Source organism: Bos indicus x Bos taurus, chromosome 14 (assembly GCF_003369695.1).
Source record: "Bos indicus x Bos taurus breed Angus x Brahman F1 hybrid chromosome 14, Bos_hybrid_MaternalHap_v2.0, whole genome shotgun sequence".
NCBI lineage: Eukaryota > Metazoa > Chordata > Mammalia > Artiodactyla > Bovidae > Bos > Bos indicus x Bos taurus.
Window position 1 is genome coordinate 20,731,748 of NC_040089.1, and position 27,656 is coordinate 20,759,403.

General features: G+C 40.9%; 1 protein-coding gene across 1 annotated transcript in view; it reads left to right on the top strand.

Moving 5' to 3' along the window:
* Nucleotides 1-27,656, top strand: part of SNTG1 (syntrophin gamma 1) — a 422,503-nt gene that overhangs the window by 142,102 nt on the left and 252,745 nt on the right. Inside the window, exon 3 of the mRNA XM_027560956.1 lies at nt 8,281-8,355. The gene's annotated coding sequence lies outside the window, so the exon portion shown is untranslated. The remainder of the gene's footprint in view (nt 1-8,280; nt 8,356-27,656) is intronic.

Here is a 27,656-nt window from a genome sequence, read left to right on the forward strand (position 1 = left end):
TTTGTTTCTGGGTTTATGGTGTTTTTTCATTAGTTAAATTTTACATATTCTTTCAGAATTTTCTTTGACTCTCTTACAGTGTTCCCATTTAGACTATATATATATAGTCTATATGTATATATATAAAACAATATATGGACTACTAGGAGAAGAGATCCTTTACATTCCTTTAAAATCAGTTCAGTTTGATTCAGTTGCTCAATCATGTCCGACTTTCTGTCATCACATGGACTGCAGCATGCCAGGCTTCCCTGTCCATCACCAACTCCTGGAGCTTGCTCAAACTCATGTCCATAGAGTCAGTGATGCCATACAACCATCTCATCCTCTGTTGTCCCCTTCAACTCCTGCCTTCAGTCTTTCCCAGCATCAGGGTTTTTTCAAATGAGTCAGTTCTTCGCATCAGGTGGCCAAAATATCGGAGTTTCAGCTTCAGTATCAGTCCTTCCAATGAATATTCAGGACTGATTTCCTTTAGGATGGACTGGTTTGATTTCCTCGCAGTTTAAGGGACTTTCAAGAGTCATCTCTAACACCACAGTTCAAAAACATCAATTCTTCAGTGCTCAGCTTTCTTTATGGTCCAAATCTCACATCCATACATGACTACTGGAAAGACCATAGCTTTGACTAGATGGAACTTTGTCGGCAAGGTAATATCTCTGCTTTTTAATATGCTATCTAGGTTGGTCATAGCTTTTCTTCCAAAGAGCAAGTGTCTTTTAATTTCATGGCTGCGGTCACCATCTGCAGTGATTTTGGAGTCTAAGAAAATAAAGTTTGTCACTGTTTCCATTGTTGCCCCATCTATTTGCCATGGAGTGATGGGACTGGATGCCATTATCTTAGTCTTTTGAATGTTGAGTTTTAAGCCAACTTTTTCACTCTCCTCTTTCAATTTCATTAAGAGGCTCTTCAATTCCTCTTCACTTTTTTGCCATAAGGTGGTGTCATCTGCAATGTGAGATTATTGATATTTCTCCCGGCAATCTTGATTCCAGCTTGTGCTTCATCCACCCTGGCATTTCACATGATGTACTCTGCATATAAATTAAATAAACAGGGTGACAATATACAGCCTTGATTTATTCCTTTCCTGATTTGGTACCAGTCTATTGTTTCATGTCTGGTTCTAACTGGTGCTTCTTGACCTGAATACAGATTTCTCAGGAGGCAAGTAAGGTGATCTGGTGTCCTCATCTCTTTAAGAATTTCCCACAGTTGGTTGTGATCTATATAGTCAAAGGCTTTGACATAGTCAATAAAACAGAACTGGATGTTTTGCTGGAATTCTTTTTCTGTGATCTAACGAATGCTGGCAATTTGGTCTCTTGTTCCTCTGCCTTTTCTAAAAATTCTCCAAATGAGGCTTTAAGAGTATGTGAATCAAGAACTTCTAGCTGGCGTATTGAGTGCAGCACTTTCACAGCATCATCTTTTAGGATTTGAAAGAGGTCAGCTGGAATTCCATCACCTTCACTAGCTCTGTTCATAGTGATGCTTCCTAAGGCCCCCTTGACTTTGCATTCCAGGATGTCTGGCTCTAGGTGAGTGATCACACAATCATGGTTGTCTGGGTCATTAAGATAATTTTTGTATAGTTCTCCTGTGTATTCCTGCCCCCTCTTCTTAATATCTTCTGCTTTTGTTAGGTTCATACAATTTCTATCCTTTATTGTGCCAATCTTTGCATGAAATATTCCCTTGGCATCTCTAATTTACTTGAAGTGCTCTCTAGTTTTTCCCATTCTATTGTTTTCCTCTATTTCTTTGCATTGATCACTGAAGAAGTCTTTCTTATCTATCCTTGCTGTTCTTCAGAACTCTGCATTCAGGTGGGTATATCTTTCCTTTTCTCCATTGCCTTTAGCTTCTCTTCTGTTCACAGCTATTTGTAAGGCCTCCTCAGACAACCATTTTGCCTTTTTGCCTTTCTTTTTCTTGGGGATGGTCTTGATGCCTGCATCCTGTACAGTGTTACGAACCTCTGTCCATAGTTCTTCAGGCACTCTATCAGATCTAATCGCTTGAATCTATTTGTCACTTCCACTGTATAATTTTAAGGGATTTGATTTAGGGCATATCTGAATGGTCTAATGGTTTTTCCTACTTTCTTCAATTTAAGTCTGAATTTGGCAATACGGAGTTCATGATCTGAGCCACAGTATGTTCCTGGTCTTGTTTTTGCTGACTGTATGGAGCGTCTCCATCTTTGGCTGCAAAGAATATAATCAATCTGATTTCGGTGTTGACCATCTGGTGATGTCCAAGTATAGAATCGTCTCTTGTGTTGTTGGAAGAGGGTGTTTGCTATGACCAGTGAGTTCTCTTGGAAAAACTATGCTAGCCTTTGCCCTGCTTCATTTTTTTCTCCAAGGCCAAATTTGCCTGTTTCTCCAGGTATCTCTTGACTTCCTACCTTTGCATTCCAGTCCCCTATAATGAAAAGGACGTCTATTTTAGGTGTTAATTCTGGGTCTTGTAAGTCTTCATAGAATCATCCAACCTCAGCTTCTAAGGCATTAGTGGTAGGGGCATAGACTTGGATTACTGTGATATTGAATTGTTTGCCTTGGAAATGAACAGAGATTATTCTGTCGCTTTTGAGATTGAACCCAAGTACTGCATTTTAGAGTCTTTTGTTGACTGAGGGCTACTCCATTTCTTCTAAGGGATTCTTGCCCACAGTAGTAGATATAATGGTCATCTCAATTAAATTCATTGATTCCAGTCCATTTTAGTTCACTGATTCCTAAAATGTTGATGTTCATTCTTGCCATCTCCTGTGTGATCACTTCCAATTTACCTTGATTCATAGACCTAACATTCCAGGTTCCTATGTAATGTTGAAATTAAAATCAGAGCCATCTCAAAATCAGTAATCATCTTTCATTGTGAAATACAGTAACTTATATTCCAAATATTTCAAATATAGGAATAGTTTCTCTCTTTAAATCATTTGATATAATGTAATCTCTTGAACCACAGATACCACCACTTTGATAGATTTTTCTTAAGTTTTTCTGTTTATTTATTTATTTATTTTTATCAAATCCTTCTTTTTCACCTGCTCTTCCAAGGTTAGGACTTGAGTTATTTTATCTCCTTTGTCACCTACATTTTCTGTGAAGATGACTTCATAAACTTTACATAGTTCCTCCTTGTCTCCATTCCTCCTGTCCATTTCCTTACCTTCTTCCTCACTTCCTTTTCTTGCTGCCCCTCATTAAACTTCCACATTTCCATTGCTTACTGGAGCATTGATTTTATATTTGTTGAATATTATTCTAGGTCTAGCTGAGAGGAGCCCAGAGATGAATGGGATTTATCCCTGTGCTCAACTCGTTTATGTTAAACAGACCTGTAAACCAGTAACTCTATATGTGCATGTGCATGCTCAGTCCAGTCTAACTCTTTGTGACCCCACTGACTGTAGCCCACCAGGCTTCTCTGCCCATGGGATTCTCCAGGCAAGAATACTGGAGTGGGTTGCCATTTCCTCCTCTAGGGGATCTTTCCAATCCAGGGATTGAACCCATGTCTCTTGAGTCTCCTGCATTGGCAGGCAAGCTTTATGAGCTGAGACATTTTGGAAGCCCCATAGCCCTATAGTGACTGACAGAAGTGCACACAGGGGACAGCTTTGGGGAGACCGACGAAGCTGTAGCCAGTGTCCGTGAATGAGGAAGTGGTCAGGAGCATCCTTAGAGCTGACAAGCTTGCAGGGTCTGTTGAATGAAAGCAGGTTTTCACCAGGAAGAAGAGGGCACAGGGCACTTGGGGTTAAGGAGAGGGATCTATGCCGAGCAGCCTCTGTACAGCACATTTGGGAAAGATGACCACTTCAGAACAACTTCATCTTCAGCAGAGCAGTCACCATGAGGACCCTGCGGGCTGCAGCCTGTGAGTCCTGTATTTAAAGTTCCCCTGGGCTGTGTGGAAGCCGAAGGCCATCAGAGTGAGGCTGGCATGAGGAGATGAGTTCAAGGGTGACTGCATGGACATAAGAGCCAAGAAGGAAGCACAGGTTAGGGCCCTGTTTCCCCTCGGCCCACTCATCTCCAGTCTAGCGTCCATGACAGGCTCTGCATCCCCCACCTTGCAGCACTGGTGTCACAGTGTCACCCCGCTCCCCTGCCTGCAGTGGTTCTGCCTCATGCAGTCAGCAGATGCTGATGCTGTGGTTTCTGTGTCCTGTGTGTTAGTACAGGTGTGGAGACATAGCGATAAGCAAGCAAAGCCTGTAGTAAGGGCTCATCTTCTCATGAGGGTGGGCAGTCACTGAGTAGCAAATGTGTAAACGGATAGTACCCTGGGTGGCAGTGAGTGGTGTTGAGAACGAAGAGAGCCGGGTTGCGGATAGAGTGGCTCCATGCTGCTTCACACTGAAGGGGTTGCAAGGAAGGGCTCAGTGGGAAGTCATAGCTGCAGGGGCCTGGATGAAGTGATGGGGCATGAGCCACTAGGGGCTGTGTGAAGAGGCCTCAGAAGAGGCTGGGCAGGAGTCTGTGCCCTGCTCTGAGGCATCGTCAGCACTGGGTGGACTTTGACTCTCTGAGGGTGGACAGCATCGCCTTGAAAGCGACTTTACAGAGAAAAGCACTCTGGAGCTCAGTGCCTTCCGAAATGTGTGCATTGGAGGCTCGGCGAGTCAGAGCCAGCAGGAGAACCAACGAGTATCACTGGTGAGGAAAGAGAAAGCTGACAGGAGAGATCTGAAAGTCAGAGGAAGCCGTGTGCCCAGAGAGAGGGGGTGTTCAGTGGTCCTGTTAGTCCTCTGTCAGCCCAGTCTGTGATCACAAACTCCGTGGCTCACCACTAAGTGCACCTATCATCTCCCAGCATCCAGTGACCAGGGTTTGGGCGTAGCTAGTCTCCAAATACAATCATGCTGGGGTTAGAGACTCAACATGGGAGGTTTGCGAGGACATAATTCAGTCCACAGCAGACATAGAGCATAGGGAAATGATGTCATCAAAAAAGCTTAAAAGTTTTAAATGGCAACACAGTGTTATCCTGAATGTCCATAGTGCCATTTTAAACCAATGATTCATATTTGGACATGTAATCTGTTGTTTTTTTTTTAATATAACACTGTTGTGGGCATTCCTGTGCATGAAATCTATTGATGTGACTTATCTCTTTAAATCCTACTTAGGCTAAAGGATATCAGTGATTTAGGCTTTGATAAATATCATTGAGTGGCCCTCCCAGAAGGGCTGCCACGAGGTGTTGCTTACTGGAAAACAGAATGCCTGTGCCATGTGTGCCAACATTTGACTCGGTTAACATTCCCAAATAGATGCTAAAATGACTCAAGACAGTGTTCTTGAGAGTCCATTAGTGAAAACCTACATTCATTAGCTGTGTCATGATATAGTCAGCTCTTGGAGGATTCAGCAAGGGAGAAAAGAGAGAACCTTCTCCGTTGATAGGATTGAGGGGTGATTTACTTTACAATGGTACTATTTGCAGAAACAGCTAATTATCTTTCATGTGCCCACTGCGCACATTCCCCAGATCCCTGCCAAGACGGAGAAGCACAGAGCCAGGAGTGAGTCACTGGAGTGTAAGGAGATGAGACAGTTTGCAGGAAGACTCACAGTGATTCTTAGCGATGAGTAAACTCAGATAGCTCAGGAGTTTCATTCAGCTGGATCCATAGTTCTAAATTCAGTTGACGTCTGAAGATTTTCATGTGTAACAGAAAACCTGGTGGCTTTGGTTTTTATTGTGATGAGAACTATCATTGTCAGCGTCAGAGTGAACTGTCACACAATTTATTATGTCATTAAGGTAATATCCAGCCATGGGCATGAACTGGTGGTCATCCCAGAATTACCCCACCACAGCCTGTGAGCTTATACATTAAAACTCCAGTTTCCTGACTTGCCAAGGGTCATTTCTGTCTGAGGCGTTTACTAGATAGCTGTGCTTACAGGTCTCTGTAGGAATCTGAACCTGATTCAGAATCAGAATGTGTCTAGTGAGTCAGATGTGTCTTCCCTGGAGTTTCCCTGGAAAATCACTGCTCTATTAAGTGTGACATCTCACCTGGCCATCAGTTTATTAAAGTATTGCAGTATTTTCAAAACTACAATTGAGTTCATGAGAGGACAGGTAACGTAAATGGGATCATTAAAAATTAAGAGGCACAAGCAGAAACATGATTTTGGTCTTGCGAATTAGCAATCCAATTGTTGCTTAGGTATTGATTTATAGAGGCCAGCCCCCTTCCACAGTACAAAACTGAGTTAATAGCTGTGTCTCATTAAAATAGTAATCACCTCTTGGCATTAAATCAATAAGCTGTTCCTTACAAGGAATGCTTTTAAATATTATCAATAATTTAAACTTGGAATCTAACTCTAAAGGCTGCAATATTGGCAGTTACATTGAAATGCCAGCTGCTGGCAGACAAAATTTTGGTCAGGTTACCAATATACTCTTATAATTCTTTTAAAGCCAATTTCCCTAAAATGTGCTCTACAGAAATTAATCTTATGACATTAACTATTCAGGATATACTTATTACCTTATTGCTTCTTTCTCTGGTCTGTTTTTTGGGATTATTTTCATTGATGTTTAATTGACTTAACAACATTATATTAGTTTCAGGAGTATGACATAGTGATTCAATATTTTTATATATTACAAATCGATCACCTCTAGAAGTCTAGTTACTGTCTGTCAGCATACAAAGCTATCACAGTGTACTGACTGCGTTCCTCACACAGTGCATTTCATCCCCATGACTCATTTGTTTTAAAGTTTGTGCCCTTTCACCTGCCTCACCGAGTTCACTCACCCTCTAGCTCTCTCCTGTGGCAACCACCTGTGTGTTCTTTGTACCCATGACACTTTCTGTTTTATGTTTATTTACTTGTTTTGGGTTTTTTTAAGATTCCACATATAAAAATGGTATACAACATGTATCTTCCTCTGTCTGACTTACTTCAGCAAGCCGAATAGTCCTAGGTCTCTAGGTCCATCCATATGCTGTTGTTGCAAATGGCAAGATTCAATTCTTTTTTATGGCTGAGCTGTATTCCATTGTATATCTATACCACAACTTCTGTATCCATTTATCTACTGATGGGCACTTGACTTGCTTCCATATCTTGGCTATTATAAATAATGCTTTAATGAACCCTGGAGTGAATATATATTTTCTAACTAGTGTTTTTATTTTCTTTCGAAAAAAAAAAAAAAACAGAAGTCAATTTGCTGGATCTTTTGGTTCTTCTATTTTTAATTTTTTGAGGACACTTCATACTGTTTTCTAAAGAAGTTGCACCAATTTACATTCCAACCAATAGCTTTTTCTCCACATCCTCACCAGCACTTGTTATTTGTTTTCTTTTTGATAAAAGTCATTCTGACAAGTATGAAGTCATGTCTCGCTGAGATTTTGATCTGCATTCCCTGGTGATTAGTGATATTGAGCATCTTTTCATATGCCCGTTGACTATCTATGTCTTTGAAAAAATATCTAGTCAGATTATTTGCCAATTGTTTAAACTGGTTGCTTTTTACCCATATTAAGTTGTAAGAGTTCTTTGTATATTTTGAATGTGTTGGTGGTTTAGTTGCTAAATCATGTCTGACTCTTGCGACCCCATGGACAGAGGAGCCTGGCAGGCTACAGTTCATATAAACTCATTACTGAATATATCATTTGTAAGCATCTCCCCTATTCAGTAGGCAGCCTTGTCCTTTTGTTGATGGCTTATTTCATTGTGCAAAAACTTTTTAGTCTGATAAGGTGGTCCCTTTTCTTTATTTTTATTTTTTTTCTTTACTTTTTGTTTCCATTGCCTGAGGACATGTATCCCCCCAAAAATATTGCCAAGACTGATGTCAGAGAGAATACTGCTCATGTTTTCTTCTAGAATTTTTTGGGTTTCAGGTCTTAGGTTTAAGTCTTTAATCCACTTTGAATTCATTTATGTATATGGTGTGGAAAAGTAATCCAGTTTGATTATTTCACAAGTATTAACAGCTATCCAGTGTTTCCTACACCATTTATTGAAGAGACTGTCATTTCCCATTGCGTGTATTTGCCTCCTTTATTGTATTCTTATTTCTCCTCTTGACAATTCACAAGGCTTGGTTTACTCCTAGAAACTGATAAGAAACTGCGATAAAGTTGTATGTGATATAAGTGTGAATGGGATGCATGTGTTTCTTGTGGTGGATAAAGTCAGTTTCTGTGTATAGTTTTTTATCCTTCTCTCTTCTGAACACTCATAGGACTTCATTTTTGCTTTCTGCATTTAGACCACTCTCCAGAATGTTGAGATTGCCAGAGAAGTGACCTCCGAGAAAGGAAAACATTGCCCTAGCTAAATTCAGGTAAGACCCTTGCTTTCTGATACGTCATTGTAAGTAAAGTTATTGCTCTGTTGGAGAATCTTATTTATCACCTACTTAGAATTTCCCAACATCAGCTGTTGTGTGTGTTCACTTCATGTTGTGCAAAGCCCAGTTTGCAGGATTTCAAAGTACCGTGCCCTGCAAACTCTGACTGCAGTCCTAGAAAGGTCATATACTCTAAATGAAGAGGGGGACAAAGGCAGCTATAAGGGGAGTGATAAACACTAGCTGAGGGTGACTTTTCCTTGCCCTAGCACACCTTCTGGAATCACAATTTTGTTATTAAAATATCCCTGGATGCATCTCAAGCATGTATCTCCCTTCTTAGGAATGTATCTTTGAAGTTCAAGCAGTGTGTCTGAATTGGTACTGTTTGGGGAGAGGATGGAGCAGGAGGGGAAGTGCTACACGGGGTCTGTAACACAGCCTGCCGGCATTCCTTCTCTCACATGGGGTACTTAAACCTGCAGGTCTTAGCAGGCACTGCTCACGCAGCCTTGACCTGTAGAATGTCACCTGTGCCTCCAACTTGCTTGTCCACATTTAAAGCGGGGCTGGCTTCCCATTTGAATGGGAAATGGCCCTATGAGCAAAAGGACGCTGGGTGGCCAGCCACTGTGCGGGCTGCCTTTCCAGACGGGCCCTGCCCCGCCTGGTGCCAACCGCCCTGCACCCTGAACTAACAAGGTCCAACCTTCCCGGGCATTTTCGTTCTAATTGACAAGGCAAGGTTGCTGTAATATAAACACTAAACATCTGAACTGGTGAGTGTGATTGCTGCTTTTCTGTGGCTTTGAAGATGTCTGAGACATGGGCTTGGACTCCTGGTCTGCCTCTGTATCAACTTCTTGGCCCATTTCCCTCCAGACTTGTGATTCATATTCCTGCCCTTTCAGGTGTATTTGTGATGTTAGAGCCACTGGCTTCCCTAGTGAAGCATCCCTACTTCTAGCTTTGCTGACTATGTTGTCTGTCATGAAAAAAAAATGACACAGTTATCAAAGGCCAAGAAGCTTAGTCCTGCTTCCAAGACTGACTTTGTATTCAGGCAATTTTCTTAATGTTTCCTGACTCTGACCTGCTCTCCAACTGCCTTGCTTACAAGAGGGTCTGAAGACTTTGCCACCCGCAGAAGGTACGACTCCTGGAGCTGGCGTCTGGGGTTGCTGATTGATCCCTGCTGTAGAAATGAGTATGTGACTTATGTTACAGTTTTCACTTTTTCTTTTTTGTTTATTTCCATGAGAGTTTGAAGGAAGAAACACTAGTTTCTCTTTGTCAGCCCAGGATCTACCATCATGCTTAGATATACAGGGTCCCAATAAGTATTTCAGAAACTTTAATAAATTAGTGGCACTGTTTCTGGAGTTGCATTCCATGCATTTCAAAGACATTATCCTGTCCTTCAGGGACAGATTGTAGCCTCGCCTGCTTTGGTCTTGACAATCCCATCTCTCCCTGTTTGGAAAATATGGTCAAGAGATTGTTGGGTAATTCTGGCCGCTGAAGACTATTGGTGTCCTTTCAGGGCTTAAAACAGTTGTGTGTTGGCATCAGTATCTGGTTGTGAAGGAGATTCACAACAAAGCCTTGAGATCGCTGTGAGGTACCTTTACTGATAAAAGAAATAACCACAAGTTCTAATGTAAAATCTCACCTATGTGATCACTCTAAATGCTGAGCAGTGTCACACTGCACGACGAAGTGGGGGAAGAACGGGAAGCGTGGTGGCCAGGCTGGTGGAGGCCCTGTGCTGTCCTGTGCGTGTGGACCTGGCTCTCCTGCCTCCCATGTCCACTCAGCTCCCACTTCCTGCACTGCAGCTGCCTGTCCTGCCTGTGGTTGGAATAGTCCTGGTGGTGCCCAGCCTAATCCCCTGGTGTAAGCTTCTGCTGCGGTCAGTGCCCGGTCTCCAGATGTGCCTCAGTGCTCCCTTCTGCTCCCTTCTGTAGCTCAGCCCCTGCTGTTCCCGCAGAGCAAGAGTCATCAAAGTCCAGCTGGTCCAACCACCAGGCTTCCTGAGCGGAGGCAGAGATGCTGGTACTAAGCCCAGTGCAAGGGGTCCAGGCTCCCTGGGCAGACATTAACCATGAGACAGGGGCAGTTCTGGCTTCCTGGGAGGGAAAACCCCATATTCACAGGACCATGAATGGAGAGCAGCCCCACTGGCTTAATCCGTACAGGACCCGCTCTGTGTGGTGAGTTCCACAGGGTCTCCCAAAAGCACCATGTCAGGAAGTCACCATACAGCATCACACAGACGAATGCCCATGGGAAACACTCCAGGGGCTTCACCTGCTCTGCCCTCCCCTCCTCTTGCTACGCTTCTGTAAACCACTGGTTTTTAGTCATCTCTACAGTTTTACCTTTTCCCAAATGTCCAGTGTTTAAGCCTTTTTAGCTGACTTCTTTCACTGAACAATACCCATTTAAGATTCATCATGTCCTTTTGTGGCTTGATAGATGATTTTTTAAAGCTGAATCACATGCCACTCTATGGATGTACGTTTATTCATCCGTCTGTTTGTTCACTCACCTAGGAAGGAAATTAGGAAGAAAGCTTTTATAAACATTCAGGTGCAGGCTTAATACGTTTTTGAACCATTTGGTTGAAAACCTAGTAGTGCAACAGCTGCATCCATGGTGAGAATGTGGACAATTCTATAAGAAGCCGTCAATCTTTTCCGGTTCCTGCCAGCAGCTGGTGGTGTCAGCTTTAACACTTCATGCTTATTTTTAATATTTAACTTTTATAATATCTTTGTAGAATTACGAACCAAAACGTTTACAAGACACTTTAAAATATGCTCTCAGAGTAAGTAGAGACATTTTCTTCCAAAATAAAAGTTTATTAACACTTTCCCAGCCATATATGCATTATGAACAACATTTGGTAGGGGACACTAATATCACAAAGCTGAAAACAGAAAATTGAAGTAGTTATAATTTATTCAAGTCCTATGAGGGAAAGTTTAAGTGGCCATGGGAGATGCCTGCCCCTTCCCCCTCTTCCCCTCTTTTTCTCTCTTTCCACACACATGCACGCACACACATACACATTTACATGCACATTCTCACACACAAAGTCCCACATTCACACACACTCACTCACACATACTTTCTCACACACTGAGAACCTTAAGGACATTTGAGGTGCTTGCCTAATATGTAAGTTTTTTGGTTAACAAATTAGAAAATGCAATTAAAAACAACACAAATTAACACACAAATGAACAGATCCAATATGAAGCTTCTTCAAATCATAGCATATGCTTTGTCAGTGTTTATTCCATATCTTCTTTGACTTTTTTGTGATGTTTAACCATGACTTTTTTGTGATGTTCAACCATGACTTTTTTGTGATGTTCAACCATACCATTGGACATTTCTTGCTTCTAACTGTCCATAAAGTCTATAACCATCCTCTCTTACTGTCTCTTCACCTGTTTTCTGATAATAGCTTTGTTGCTGCTGTCTGTATCTATTTCTGCTTCATCATTAAATCACATCTTTCCTCGATGCTGTGAACTCTGTGTGGTACTAATTATTCAGGGAATCCTCTTCCCTCTATGAAAAGCCTTCTTACCATGTAAGACCCAAACATAAACCCGATCACCATCCACAGATTTCTCAGGTGCCATAATCCTAATTAAGTACATTTTTTCCATGGTTAGATTTGTCTATTGTCCCTACCCAAGTGTGAAGTATTTGCTTTATTTCTAGTAGTCTTTGTCCAGTCCTAGTTCCTGGATGTGTGCACTGAGCCTACAGGCTGACACCGCTGGAAGTAGCTGCCCTAGAACAGGTGGCCTCTTAACTTAACCTGTCTCAGACATGTGCCCCTCCCCTTTCCCCAGTCTCCACACTCACCTCTCTGCTCCCGGCATCCCTCAGATACTGCGTCTGGCTCTTTGAACTCGACCCTTCTGTTTGGTTTTCATAATGGACGTTAACATTAATGTGACCCCTGGACCTTTTAGTTGTCTTGATATAATTCCAGCATCCTCGCCTTTGCCCGAACTAAAGCCCCAGGAACCACCCTCTGGCAAGCAGTTTCCTGCTGCAGCCCCACAAATAAACAGAGGGCACTCCGCGGGTTCATCAGGTGCTGTTGACATAGTGTACATTCTATTTGTTTAATTAAATTGAGGTGAACTGGTATTTATAAGAGTCACTGCTTCAACAAGTCACCATTTTGAGGATTTAAAGAGGAAAATAGCACTGGTATAATGGACAATAGTTGACAGCTTTCTTATGTCTTTTTAAATGTGGTTGCTAGTAAGCATATAAAAATGGTTAAAGGCAAGAAAATGATGTGAAGTTTCATTGGTGAGAATGAAGCTCTGAACAGCGTCTCCCTCTGTGCTGGAGCTCCAGGCACTGGCTGACCTGTCACATCACGTGACATTGACCACACAGCAGGAAGGGTCTCCTGGAGCTCATGCTGAGCCTGCTCTTCTGAGCCCGACTCAAATTTAGCAGCTCTTAACCCTCATTAGGTACGTGTTTATTCTGGAACCCAGAGAGGGCCCAGCAGGAGTAATACAGGGGCCCGGAAGCAACACCTGTCCTTTACTGTGAAGAGGGCTGTTGACAGTCTTTCTATACCCGGATGCTAGAAACTTCGGGGGAGCGCACTGAACGCGCCTCAGATAAGATGGCTTAAGGGTGAAATTAATAGAATGGAAACATTTGCTCATTGTTAGCCCATGTCTTTAATGTGCTTTCTAGAATATGCTTAGATATCATAGGCTGTTGTTGTTCAATCACTGAGTCATGTCCGACTCTCTGTGACCCCATGAACTGCAGTGTGCCAGGCTTGCCTGTCCTTCACTATCTCCCAGAGTTTGTTCAGATTCATGTCCTTTTGAGTCAGTGATGCCATCCAACCATCTCATCCTCTCTCACCCTCCTTCTTCTCCAGCCCTCAATCTTTCCCAGCATCAGGGTCTTTTCCAATAAGTCAGCTCTTTGCTTCAGGTGGCCAAGGTATTGGAGCTTCAGCTTCAGCATCAGTCCTTCCAATGAATATTCAAGTTTCATTTCCTTTAGGATTGGCTGGTTTGATTTCCTGGCTGTCCTAGGGGCTCTCAAAAGGCTTCTCCAGCACCACAGATATCATAGGTTAGTGTTTCTCAAATTAGGGCACCCATCAGAACCACCTGGACTGCTGGTCCCAACTCAGGCTTCTGGGCCCCAGCACAGAGCTTCCAGTTCAGTGAGTCGGTTGGAAGCTGAGAATTTGCATTGCTCAGAGTTTCCAGGGCTGCTGAGACAGGGAGCACCCTTAGAAAACTACCAGAGGCCAAGATGGATGACTTACATTGGGAAGCAAGTTGTAAGTTGACTCTGCTGTGACTTGTCACTGATATCTGTCTGTTTTATTTCTGAGTGTGTTCTGTGGGTAAGGGGAACTGACAACAGTCACACTCCAGGTACCAGTTTCTCTGTAAAACCCTGCCTGAATTCCTGCATTATGTCTGTGTGTGCCATTTACACAATAGAATCAAGCATTCCATACCTTTCAGAAGAGACACAATTTTAGTATGAATCTTGAATATTCCGTGCACAAAATATAATATCTTTACAAAAAGTATAAAGATAAAGAGAAAAGATTTCAAACTACCATCCGTAGCAGATCTAAGAATTGAACTGAGGTTAGTTGAATCTTAATTCTAAATTCTTTCCTGAGTTAAATTCTAATCCAGGCTAAATCTCATCTTGAGTACACTTGAGTGAAGGTTATTTTGTGAACAGTGGGCAACATTTGATTATGTTTTGAGCATTTTGTATTTTTAAAATTAAATTATCCTGCACAGTTATTTTTCACCTTTCATACATTCATTCATCAATTCAGCAAGTATGTGTTGAATATCCACTGTGTACTGTGAGGACTCAAAGATGGATAAGGTACACATCACAGCCTCTGTGGAGCCCGTGAAGTCTGGTGGTTTGTAACTGAGTCTTTACAGGGGAAAGCCATGCTTTCTGCTTCTGATTCTTCTTAGAACCATTCTGTATTTCATTGTATACGATGTTGTGTGTACTTCACAATTCAGCTGTTCTGTGCTTTATAGTCATCACCTTCTTTGACTGAGGAGGTCATTCAGAACAAAAAGCAGTAAGACTCATGTTTCATGTTTTCTGCTCTTAAAACTACAATTCAGATTTATTTTTATTCAATGTGTCAAATTTTTTAAAAGTAAAGAAATTGGGTCAGCCAAAACACTTGTTTGGGTTTTTCCATAAGATGTTACAGAAAAAGCTGAATGAATGTTTTGGCCAATTTAATATTTACAGTTATCTCCAAAGGATATCTTTCTCTGTCACAAATTTAAATTGCTGCTAAAGCAACCGACCCTCTCTTCTAAAGTAAGGGTGGTAGTTGTGTGCAAGTCAAATTAAGCACATGCACACTTCAGTCGTGGATCACTTTGGTAGCATCCATTAAGGGATGCTTGCTTCCAGTCTGTTGGAAATGCCTGGCACCAGTTGATTTAAATTATCTCTCTTTGAGGAAAGACATAAGACTTGGCTGTAACTGAGGAACATGTCCTGATTCAAATGGATGTTTTGTTCTGTTTGAAAACCTAAGAAAAGTATAGTAACTGCAAGTATTCTTCTTGTTTTTTTTCTGTAACACTTATCTTTTAAAGGGGTCTTGTTTCAGTACAGCCATCTTCACACTCTTACAGAAGATTGTAAGCCACATTAGCACGTCCTGTCTTATCCACAAAGACAGCAGAGTCTGTCCATGTCAGATGAGCAGGCTGGTCTATTCGGGCAGGAGCTATTAGTAAGGCGGCATCGCAGGCCAAGTGAGGAGCCCACCACCTGTTCCCTCCTGCAGCCTATGAGGCCAGGCAGCCAAAGAGTCTGCAGAAGAAAAGGTGGAGTGACAAGATAATGAGAGTGAATTGGGCTTAGGTAGAATGGTGCAATTACATTACAAACAGTCTGCCTTCCTGTGCCAATAAGCCATGCTGGGTTTGAGTGCTTTCTAGATAAGCAGTTTGTTATTTTTTTCATTACTGTTCTTTTCCCCAAATTTTACCATTTCAGAACTTTCCTGTTTTCATCTGTCTTGCAATAGTCATAAATACTCATTCTTTCTTTAAACTTGCAATTTTATGGGACTTTTTGATTAAAAACATTAGGCTGGCTTTTTTTTTTTTTTTAAATATTAGGCGGTGATTTTGCAAGAAACAAAAGCCTCTCTGATGTCAAACTACCTGCATTATATGCAGCTGCTTGGTGATGGTGAGAAGACTGAAATTTTCCTCTAAAAATCTCATTTCTTCTCCTTTTGTTTCATCAGAACCAACACTGTAGAACATGGGAGAACAATACTCTGTGGATCTTTGTTCATTTTGAAGCATCCAGTTGAGTTCTTGGCTCTGGTTGCTCCCATTATTCAGTCCACTCACAAGAGTGAAGTTTGAGAGTTTGGCAGGTCACTTTTGCTGTCACTGGTTAATTAAGTGAATATTATTTTGAAAACCCCATGCCTTTAATACAGAATTATGAGACGAACCTATTCTGGGGATGAGACCAGTGACACAAATTACTATTAATTATTGGACTCCCCTGGTGACTCAGTTGGTAAAGAATCTGCCTGCAATGCAGAAGACCTATGTTTGATCTCTGAGTGTGGAAGATCCCTTGGAGAAGGGAATGGTAACCCACTCCAGTATTCTTGCCAGGGGAATCCCATGGAGAGCAAAGCCTGGTGGGCCACAGTCCACAGGTCGTGAAGGGTTGGACACAAATGAGAGACTAACACTTTTATTTGTCCTCAGTGATTAAAAAGAAAATCTTGTTTGTTTTCTGTGATGAAAAACAATAATTTAACCTAAAATATGCTTGATTCATAAAATGTGCATCAGTTATCAATTTGATAAGAAATACCTAGGAGAGCTGGTGTACCAAAGTGGATAAATTTTAGTTTAGATTTTAGGGAAAAAATGGATTCAGCGTGCCAAGACATAAAGAAATGTATGTATATGTGCATCTTTGATTTGAGTTCCTTTATTAATTTATATAATCCTCTTCGTAAGTTTCAGCTACTGTCATGGCAGCAAAATTGGTCTAGAATTTCATTTTCAGACTTTGCTTTAGCTATCTATTACTTTATCACTTTCGTTATCTATACACTTAATATCTGTGTATTGAGTTAGCACCAACTTAATGCCTTCTGGTAACTCGTATTTATTGTCTCCAGTGATGCAGGTCAGGAATCTGAGTGTAGCCAGCTGGCCCCCTGCAGGGCTTCTCGAGGTTTCATCTTAAGGCAACCAGCAGTGGTGTCTTGTCCGAAACTCTCAATGTTGTTTGCGATCCAATTCGTTTCTGAGTTACTCACTCTGGACCTCTCTCTTGAGCCCACTAGATCATTTTAAAATGGAATCTATTAATTTAAGCCACTTAAAAGCACAGAAATAAGGATGATAGCATTCATCACAGTGAAGGTAGATGATACGGGAAGAGTTCTGAGAGACGCAGAGGTGCCTCTGGGGTTACTGTGAGCTGTAGATGCAGCAGCTGCTTAAGAAGCACTGCAGCAAACAGCAAAGTGGGAGAAATAATGCAGACATTTATTGGTGGAGGAATTTCTTCCATTGCATAACTTTGAAAATGCATTTAGCTCTTATAATTTTGGAGCTCAGACCAATGGATTTCAGACTAGTCAGAGGGTGAACTTATTTTCAAGGTCTTCAGAAAATGCACAGTCTAAAGCTATCACATAGCCTTTACGTGGCTGTCCCTCATGATCAAACGAGAGGACCCACTCCTGGAAAGTAAAGGCAAGACTTTTGGGGGGTTTCTAATCAGGACAGTCATCATTTGTGATGATCATAATGGAGTAGGTTGCCATGCCCTCCTCTAGGGGATCTTCCCGACCCAGAGATTGAACCTAGGTCTGTTATGTCTCCTGCATTGGTAGGTGGGCTCTTTACTACTAGCACATTAAGAATACATAGTATCTAGATCAGGTATTTTTCTAATCGTACTCTTGAATGTTCCAAATTCTGAAAAAAACTTTATTTCAGAACAAGGTCAAATACTACCTATTTCAGGGACATAGTCTAATCATTTTTTAAGAGTACTGACAGATATTTGGTAAAATGTTAACTACCTCATAGTGTGTTAACATTGTTTATGATCTTCTTCAGACTTCTGTTTTCTCTTTGATCTTTAGCAACCTAGAGTGTCATTTAAATGACTTCAAACAAACATCAAAGTTAAGACTATTTGTGTGTAATACAGGTCCTGTCCTTATTCAGATCTGGGATGGGTCTCCTCTAGCAAGAAATCTGATTTGCTGTGTGTGTCTGTGTGTCCACGCCAGTGTGCGTGTGTCCACGCCAGTGTGTGTGTGGGTCTATGTTCATGCCAGTGTGTGTGTGTGTGTCCACACCACTGTACTTATAACTGTTTATGAGATGAGAGGACAAGGAGCAGATGAGTGGTGTGAGCTCACTAATCAAACTAGGGTCTAATTGGACAACGTTAAGGAAGGATTTTCTACTCCCTAGTGTTGAAAGATAACCTGGGACATAGTAAATATTTCAAGAATGTATATCACCCCAAAATTACTTCCATTCAGGCAGCACCGCAGCTGGAGTGATTCGGAGCCACCAACAGGAGCCGAAGAGACACAGAGGAAGTAGAGCTAGGAAATCCTGAGCCTGGCTGGTATACCGCTGCTGTATTTGGGAAAGGCTGTCCTTAGGTTTTGATTTCTTAACCTTGAGACGTTTCAGCCTGAGGTTTGTATTTGCTTACATAGGCTGCTAAGGCACTAGAGCCTCCTCAGTCTGATGGCCCCTCATTTAATTCACTTAACTGCTCTCAGATTGGTGGTTTAGTCATTAAGTTGTGTCCAACTCTTGTGACCCCATGAACTATAGCCTATAGTCCATGGGATTTCCCAGGCAAGAATACTGGAGTGGGTAGCCATTCCCTTCTCCAGGGAATCTTCCTGACCGAACCCAGGTCTCCTGCATTTCAGGTGGATTCTTTACTGTCTGAGCCAACAGGGAAGCCCTCTCAGTTTAAGGGTGTAGCTTTTCCTGTTCATGACTCATGAACTTTAGGAGAGATACTGTTGATCATTAAATATTTTGAGCACATTGAGCTGTGCAGACATGAGAAAATGTTTTATATTAAATAAATGGTATACTGAAAGAAACTTGAGCATTGAGAACAGGAAGAAAGGAGAAATAAATGAATCTGTAGATTCATACTTTATTGTAAAAATTTTTGACTTAAAGTCTCTCTTAATGTTTTATGAAAAGGTCACATTTAGTCATGTTTTTCTATTTTATTATATTATATTTTCATGATTATATTATGATATTATTTCTACATCAGGATGGAGAAAGATATAAAGAAGATGAGAAAGAAGTAGATCGAAGGCAAAGAAAGTACAAACTTCAAGTGTGCTCTAATAGTCAACAGTCCAATGGGTTAACAGAATGATGCAAATCAGAATTGTAAAAATAAATAACTTAGCAGTTAAATGTTTCCTTTACCAAAGGACTTGCTATTATGCTTTCTTAAGCTTCCCTGAGTCATGGTTTCCCTTTGAAGGCCTTGAACTATTTGAACATAGATAATAGAATCCAGGGTGTCCCTGATGGCTCAGAGGGTAAAGAACCCATCTGCAATGTGGGAGACTTGGGTTTGATCCCTGGGACAGGAAGATCCCCTGCAGGAGGGCATGGCAACCCACTCCAGTGTTTTTATCTGGAGAATCTCACGGACAGAGGAGCCTGGCAGGCTACAGTCCATGGGGTCACAAAGACTGGGACATGACTAAGCAACTAATATTTTCACTTTCAATATGGTTCTCAGATGGGAGTAGAGACTGTCCAGGGGTCTGGGTCCACATTCGCATCTGAGTAAGCAGAGCTCTCCTAGTTGAGAAAAAGCTCCTACAGGGGTATGTTCTCCTTGCTCTAATCACAGGCTCTGAGGTGAGGGAAAACGTGCTTGCATCCCAATGAGAGCATTATTTCTCTTTTGTGTTTCGTTCTTGGTTGCTTTCTTTTCTAAGAAAGCTCTGAAGAGTGAAAGCTCTTTTAACTTGAATAGGCTTCTCTCTAGAATATCCATCCAAAGCTATCCTCTGAGTATGCAGTGCCATTCATAACATTTACTCTTCTGGTTAATTTCTTTTGCTAGACGAAAAATTCTAATTGATGTATAACATTGTGTAAGTTTAAGGTGAACAAGCTGATGATCTGATAGATTTATGCATGATCACCAGAGTAGGGTAAGCTACCATTCATCTCATCACTTAATTAACATTTCTTTTTTCATAGTGGGAACTTTTAAGATCTAATGTCTTGCAAGTTTAAGATATATTTTACAGTACTGTTAACTATAAACAGTATGTGTTAATTAGACCTCAAGAATTTACTCATCTTCTAACAAAGTTTCTACACTTGGCTAACATCTCCTCAGTTCTCTCTGCCCCCAGCCCCTGGCAATTACCATTCTATTCTGTTTCTATGAGTTTGACATTTTTACGTTTACATATAAGTGATAACATACAACATGTATCTTTCCCTTTCTTATATCACAGTATAACCTAATGACCTAATGACCTAATAATCTAATGACTGTGATTTGCACAGTATGACCTAATGGACCACCCATATTGTTGCAGATGGCAAGATTTCTGTATTTCTTGTGGCTTGATAATATTTTATTGTGTATATAAAAGCTTTTCTTTATCTATTCATTCATTTATGGACACTTAGGTTTCCTCATTTTGGCTGTTGTGAGTGATGCTTCAGTAAACACGGAGTACCCTGTTATCCTGTTTACATTTCATTTGTATGTACACCCAATGGTGGGATTGCTGGATCATATTGTAGTCCCGTTTTTAATTTTGTGAGGAATCCTCATTTATTTTCCATAGTGGCTGCTCTCATTTACATCCCCACCAGCAGTGAACAAAGAGTCCCCTGCCCTGTCTCACACACTTGTTACTGCTCTCCTTTTTTAGAATAGACATTCCAACAACTGTGAAGTGATACCTCGATGTGGTTTCATTTGCATTTATCTGATCATTAGTGATGTGACTATTGATGTGCAAGGACTTATTAGTGCCACTTTATTATTTTCAGAATATTTTGTGGTATAAGTTGTTCTATTTTTCTTCTTATGGTGTCTACCCTTGTGAGTTGGTGATTTTCCACAAGGCAATTGCAATCTGCAATAACTAAATATGCCTAGCATATTGAGTAATAGGTAGATAGGCAGGTAGATGATAGATTTGATGAATAGATAGATGATAAGAGCGAGATCTTGATACATATAGAGACAGAGAGAAAAGTTATATGTATGTATGTGGTTATATGTATATATGTTTTATATATACAAATGAGTTTATGTATATGGTTGTACGTATATATTGTGTGTATATATATATGTAACAAGCTTTTTTGCTAGAGTAAGCTTTCAGTCAATTTCTAATCTTTAAGAAAATGCTTAGTAGCATAGAGATTCTCTCTCTCCATCTACTACTTTTATTTTTAATCAAGCATTTTCACATCTACTTGCCAGATATAGCACCCCCCAAAATTTTATCTTTCCTCTTTGTTATCTTCTACACTGAATAAAAAATCTGAAGACATTTTCATCCTAATAATCCAAGATAGATAAGAGTTACATTCTTCAACCCTCCTGACTTGCATAAGGGGAGAATAGAGGCAGCTCAGGTAAGAAGAACAGATAACTTGAAGGTTGCTTCTGGAAAGTTCTGATTGACCTGTACTACTTATGATGGTTTTGGTTTTTAACGTTTGTACATTTTTGTTTTTCTAAACTGTGTCTTCCAGTTTTTATAAGAACCCCATACCCTCAGCAATTCTATGAAGGTAGTTGTTAGCTATAAAACAGCAAAGCAAGTTTCTATCCTGGCTTTCTAGGTATCTCAATGCTTTTTTTTTTTTTGACACTTGGTCAAGAGACTCGTGGATATTGATCAACTCGAGTGAGATGCTCTAGGACTCTATGGAAGTAATTTACTAGTAAAATCCCACCAATGGCAGCATCTGAAATGACAAAGGCATCCAAAAACGAGAGAATCTTTGCATTGAGCTCATGGAACTCTTCAAATAACCTCCAGTTGAATCACCATCATATATTTTGATGGATAAAGATCTGTACCAAATTATTAATATTAAAATTTTATATCAAGATGTAAGTGAACTACACTCTTCTCTTAAATTAATGTTTTAATAACATGTTTTTTGCTAGTAAACAGAAGGATCTATTCAGTTCCTCTACATGTGCTTTTGGTTATAATTTGGTTTATTATCTGATTTACATTATTTCATTACACCTTTTCTAGTATGGATTTTTGAAGTTTAATAATGTGATCATTCGGAGAAGGCAATGGCACCCCACTCCAGTACTTTTGCCTGGAAAACCCCATGGACGGAGGAGCCTGGTAGGCTGCAGTCCATGGGGTCGCGAAGAGTCGGACACGACTGCGCGACTTCACTTTCACTTTTCACTTTCATGCATTGAAGAAGGAAATGGCAACCCACTCCAGTGTTCTTGCCTGGAGAATCCCAGGGACGGGGCAGCCTGGTGGGCTTCCATCTATGGGGTCGCATAGAGTCGGACACGACTGAAGCGACTTAGCAGCAGCAATGTGATCATTTAAAGTCTGCAGGAAGCATGTAGATAACAACTGTTTATTCAACGGAACCCTGAGGGGCAAATGGGTGACATAGGGAGCTTTGCTTTCTAACTGCAATTTAACCTGTCATTGAAATTCTCTTTTGAGGAATGAAAATCATCTCACCAAATTACTTTTCTAACTCTTCAAATCCCATGGAAAACGCAGGAGACATATACTAGTCTTTTAATTTACTTCAAATTGAAAGTCAGTGTGCTTTTATCATTTAGGGAAACTGATATATTTACTTTCCATAGTCTATATGCAGTATAACTGTAACATAAATTATATTAAGGTAAAGAAAATCTCCAATCCAAAAATTTTTATCCCTTGTATGAGAATATCTTTAGAATTTTACCAGGATCCCATTTTCTCTTTCCTAAGATTTGCACATAACTAATTAGAATTTGTATTGCCAGATAACTCTCCAGAATGGTGAACCAAACTATTATGGTGGAGAAAAAAATTTTACTTCATTATCTTGTATTATCTTTGTTGCTTTTTCTCCAATATTAATGTTTTCAGTATATCTCCTTTAAACCTTTAAATATAGAGTTATGTGGGGACAGGTATTTTTTTTTCCCTACTTGTAGAACATCTGCTAAACAGTCTATTTTTCTAATTGATTTTGGTGGCTTTCTGATGATGTATTTGAAGGTGAAAGTGTTAGTCACTCAGTCATGTCTGACTCTATGCAACCCCATGGACCCATGCAACTCCACCAGGCTCCTCTGTCCATGGAATCCTCCAGGTAAGAATACTGGAGTGGGTTGCCATTCTGTTTTCCAGGGGATCTTCCTGACTCAGGGATTGAACCTGGGTCTCCTGCACTGCAGGCAGATTCTTTGCTGACTGAGCCACCAGGGAAGCCCTGATTATGTATTCAGTTGCTACTTATAAATTGGTCCATCTGAAATCTCCCCATTGTGTTCTTTTGGTGTCCACAGCCCTCCCAGAGCCACTGTATTTCTTTCTTTGGCTATGCAGTGTGTCTACACATTTGTTTTCCATTTAGAATGAGCCCTGCATCAGGTGGCAACACCCCCCCACCCCAACACACACACACACTGTGGTCAGCTTGCCTATTTGCAGCCTTTGCAGCAGTCAAGTCAGTGACCAACCAGGTGCAGGCTATGAGATGCTGGGCACGTCAGTCACAGAGTGTAGACTGTGAGAAGGAAATCGCATCAGGAAGGAGCCTGTTGGGAGGAGGCTGTCTCTAGGGTTAACCTGCCGGCTCTGCAGGTGGGGAGGGGAAATCCTTGCATGCTCACAGCTCCTTTTCTGAGGAGGAGAATACTTTTTCAGTATTCTGCTCCAGATCATTTCTCTGGGAATGGGGCGGCCAGTAATTCTACAAGACAATCAGGACAAGTAAAACCGCATTAGAGACCTCTGCATCCTCAGGGTAATTTGGGGGCAGCTGCAGAGCCCTCTGTGGATTCACACCTGCAGGTCTGCAGCCCCTGATCCTTCTTGCTTCAGAGTTTCCCAAGGTGAGTGCAGCACAGGCCCAGCCCTGCTAGTGTACTTTTGTGACAGCTGACAGGTATTAAGGAAGTGCATATACTAGAAAGGGAGATAGAATTATAGCCAGAAATATTAACATCATCAGCAAAGTACAATACAGCGTCCATTTCTTCCTTTATGTCATTTTTTTTAGACTAAAAGTGTGAAGCCTCATAGAACTTTTGATAGCAAAAACAGCTATTGATGCTTCAATTCAAGGAATGGATGTGATCTTCCGTTATCACTTGTTTTCCTTACTGCCCAAATCAGTATGACCTTGGATTTTCTGCTATCACAATCAGGAGGAGGTTTAAATCTTTTAGCAGAAAATAAACAATATAGTAGTAATAGAAAAGTGAGGGGATTTCAAAGCCAAACTGCTTGAGTTAATGTCTATTTCCAATACTCAATCACTGTGACCCTGGGGGCAAATTATTTTCATTTTTTTTTGAAGGTTCATATGAAATGCTTAGTAGAGAAATTTATTGTAGATTATGTTAGGGCCAGCTCACCCGTGAAGTCAGAACCTGGGAGACTTGGTCATGCTTAGGTTTAGGACTTACTTTCTTGGGAAGAGAATTTCTACCATTCATTAGAAACTCTTTTTTTTTCTCTTTCAGTGTTTAAAATTTTTGTTTTTACTTAATTAGACAAAACAGTTGAAACAAAATGGAAGATGACAAAACTTCTAATGTGCTCCCAGAAAGCAAGTCAACTAAGCAAGGTTAAAGCCCATGATCTGGGTGAGCAGCCTTTGGGAGGTCCTTTGGGAGGTTTGGGCCAAGAGGACGAAACCTATTTGTGGCTGCAGATACCGAGCAGCCTGAGGATATGAGTACAGGCTGGCAGCTGTCCAGTCTGTGTGCAGGCCCAACTGGGACCTGTGGTGAATGCAGGGACTGGATCATTCCAAGTCTTCTGCGTGCTGTGACAGTTATGGCAAGGATGCAAAGCTGCATAGACTTTCTGACTCCTCAAGTGTGACTTCAGTTTCATGTCACTTGCATTTGTGGGGACCTTTGATTCTGAACTGAATTACCTGGGTAAAGAAAAATGATCAGGGGAATCTGTTTTGTTATGGTAGATTTTAGCAAGAGAGATCAGGTGAGTAATAAGGTGAGAGACAGTCCCACTCTTGCATTTTGGTTTACCATTCCACAATAACATGACCTTGCTTTTGAAGGTCTGAGTGACAAAGTCCCTACCTCACTGTCCATGTGGCTGTGTTAGCAGGGCAGGTGGCGGTTAAGTCAGCACAAACTTCTGGTCTTCAGGAGGCCCACTGTCTGGCAGGGGCTGGACCGGCACTTTAGTACCCTGACTGGCTGAATCCTCAAGCCACCCTGTCAGACAAGGCCCATTAATATATCCACTTTATAGTGAGAAATCTAATTCACCACAAATGAGAATAATTTGCCCGGGGTCACAATGACTGAGTGTTGGAAATGGACATTGACTCGGGCAGCTTAGCTTTGAAACCCCTTCACTTAACCACTAAACTAACTGCTAATCCTCTGCTAACAGATCCAAACTGCCTCATGACTGTGGTACCGGAAAATCGAAGGTCATAATGACTTGACTTGTAGAGAAAGTAAGTGATCACAGAAGAACACTTGGTTCTTTAATTTACAGTATTAACACATGAGGCTCAGCCCCTAGGTTTGGGTTAAAATGTGTGAAACTTAGCAAGCAGAGACTGTTCAGAAAGTCTCTGAACAACTGTGGATCTCTGCTCTCTCTCAAAATCTGGCCTGTTTCATCTGGGGTCTTTTGAATTATATACTCCCTAAACCATGGATTCCCTGCTCAAGTTTCAAGTCCATTTGCAGTCATCAGAAGGTCAAGAGTCTAAAATATGAAATGAAAGCATTGGGCACAAGAACTCAATTGATAAAAGCCAATGTCAAGCTTGAGAGAAATGAAGACCGAACACTTCTCTTAGGAAGGAAGGAGGTGGATCCCTGAAGTGTTACATGTAAACTTTGTGTAAGTGATATCTGAGGCAAATTGGATGAAGGAAAAAATACACCCACAACCCCCAAGTACCAGAGTGTCACATTTGTATTAGTAAATATGTCCACTTTATTTTTCATGTGGCACCACAGTGGACATGGTTTGTAACACATTATTCTTTCTCCTGAATCAGAGGACGGCTCACATTTATAAGCAGCTTCCTCATTCATCATCTGTGTGACTTTTCATCTTAAGCCTTAGAACTTTCTCCAACACAGTGGACTACCTTGAGGTTATACTGATCAGCATAATTCAGGAAGAAAGGAAGATGGAAACAATATATCAACTCCTTCTCCAGAGAGAGACTAGAGGTTTAAAACAGGTAACATACACCTTAAAGGCATAAATTCAATGTCAGACAATAAATATTGGAGTATAAGTTTTTCTCCTTTCAGTATCATTCCCCAAAATTTATGTGATATTTTGCTATAATTAAGTAGCTACATTTTTTCTTTTTCCCAAGAAAATTGAAAAGAAATGGATAGTAGTTGTGAATAGAATTTAGAATGACTGGTACAACTGTGATTTTGGAGGAAACCAGTATTACCGTTTTTTCTTCTTTCTTGTAGATTTTCTAAGATGTATATTGTGACTCATTGGATTGAATGCTTTACTTGATCTTGAAGGGTCTAAAGAATGGGTGCTGTTTAGCTGAGTTCATTTCCAGCCACGCCGTTAAGAAATGGATCATGGCTCAAAATGCAAGAAAGAGGGAACTCACAGGAGGAGCATCCTTAATGGCCTTGTAGCCCATTTTTAATGTAATAACAGACTTGAATCTTTTTTTTTTTTCCTGGCCTCACGCAAGGTTTGCAGGACCTCAGTTCTTCTTCTTATCGTTCTTAGTATCTTTTCTTTTGTATTTCAGTTTGGGAAGTTTCTGCTGACAAGTTTTCAAGCTCACTTCTTTCTTTGGCGTGTCTAGGCTTTTGATGAGCACACTGATGCCTCTTCATTTCTGTTTTAGGGTTTTGGTTCTAGCATTTCCTTTTGCATCTTTGTGACTTTTTCTCTGCTTACATCATGTGTCTGTTCTTGCACACTGTCGGCTTTCTCCAGCATAGTCTGGGTGAAGGCTCCTGCCAACTCTCCTGCAGTTAAGTTGATCTCAGCTCCTTCTCTGTTCATGTCATCTCTCCAGATGTCCCCGTGGCAATTTATTCTGAGGCCTTAGTTCTCTGAGGCATTCAATAAAAGTGGTTGACCTTCCATTTGTGCAGAACTTTTCTTGTTGAAAATGTGGGAGGGACAACTTCCAAGCTCTTTGCTCATCAGAGTTGAAACCAGGAGCCTTTTTTTATTTTTTTTTATTATTTTTTTAATTTTATTTTATTTTTAAACTTTACAATATTGAGTCTGTTTTTAAAATAGCAAAGTTTAGGTTGTTTTAATGTATGGTTTGACTTTGTGTGCAGGAAGTCATACAGCAAAAATTGAAAATGTCTACTGTTTGATTAAACATTCCTAGTGGTTTTTGGGACCAGAGGGAGAGGGTCATTATAGGGTTAACACAGAATTTCATTGTACTACTTTGCCATGCATTTTGAAATATCTTAAAAAGCACACATATGTATGTGATAAAAATCTGGTTATATTTGTAGTGAAAAATGATTTAAAGCTTCAAGTTTAAAACATAAATTAGAAAAGGAATGGATAGAGAATGACTAAAGGTAGTTTGGCAATGCCAATGTAATTCTTGTAGCAAATATATAATATTTAAACCTAATAATTCTGTTCTTATTGATGAGCTCTGTACAGGGCATCCCAACCTTAGAGACCTTTCAGTTTTATGCTGCTGCCGCCAAGTCACTTCAGTCATGTCCGACTCTGTGGGACCCCATAGACGGCAGCCCACCAGGCTTCCCTGTCCCTGGGATTCTCCAGGCAAGAACACTGGAGTGGTTGCCATTTCCTTCTCCAATGCATGAAAGTGAAAAGTGAAAGTGAAGATGCTCAATCGTCTCCAACTATAGCAACCCCATGGACTGCAGCCTACCAGGCTCCTCCATCCATGGGATTTTCCAGGCAAGAGTACTGGAGTGGGGTGCCATTACCTTCT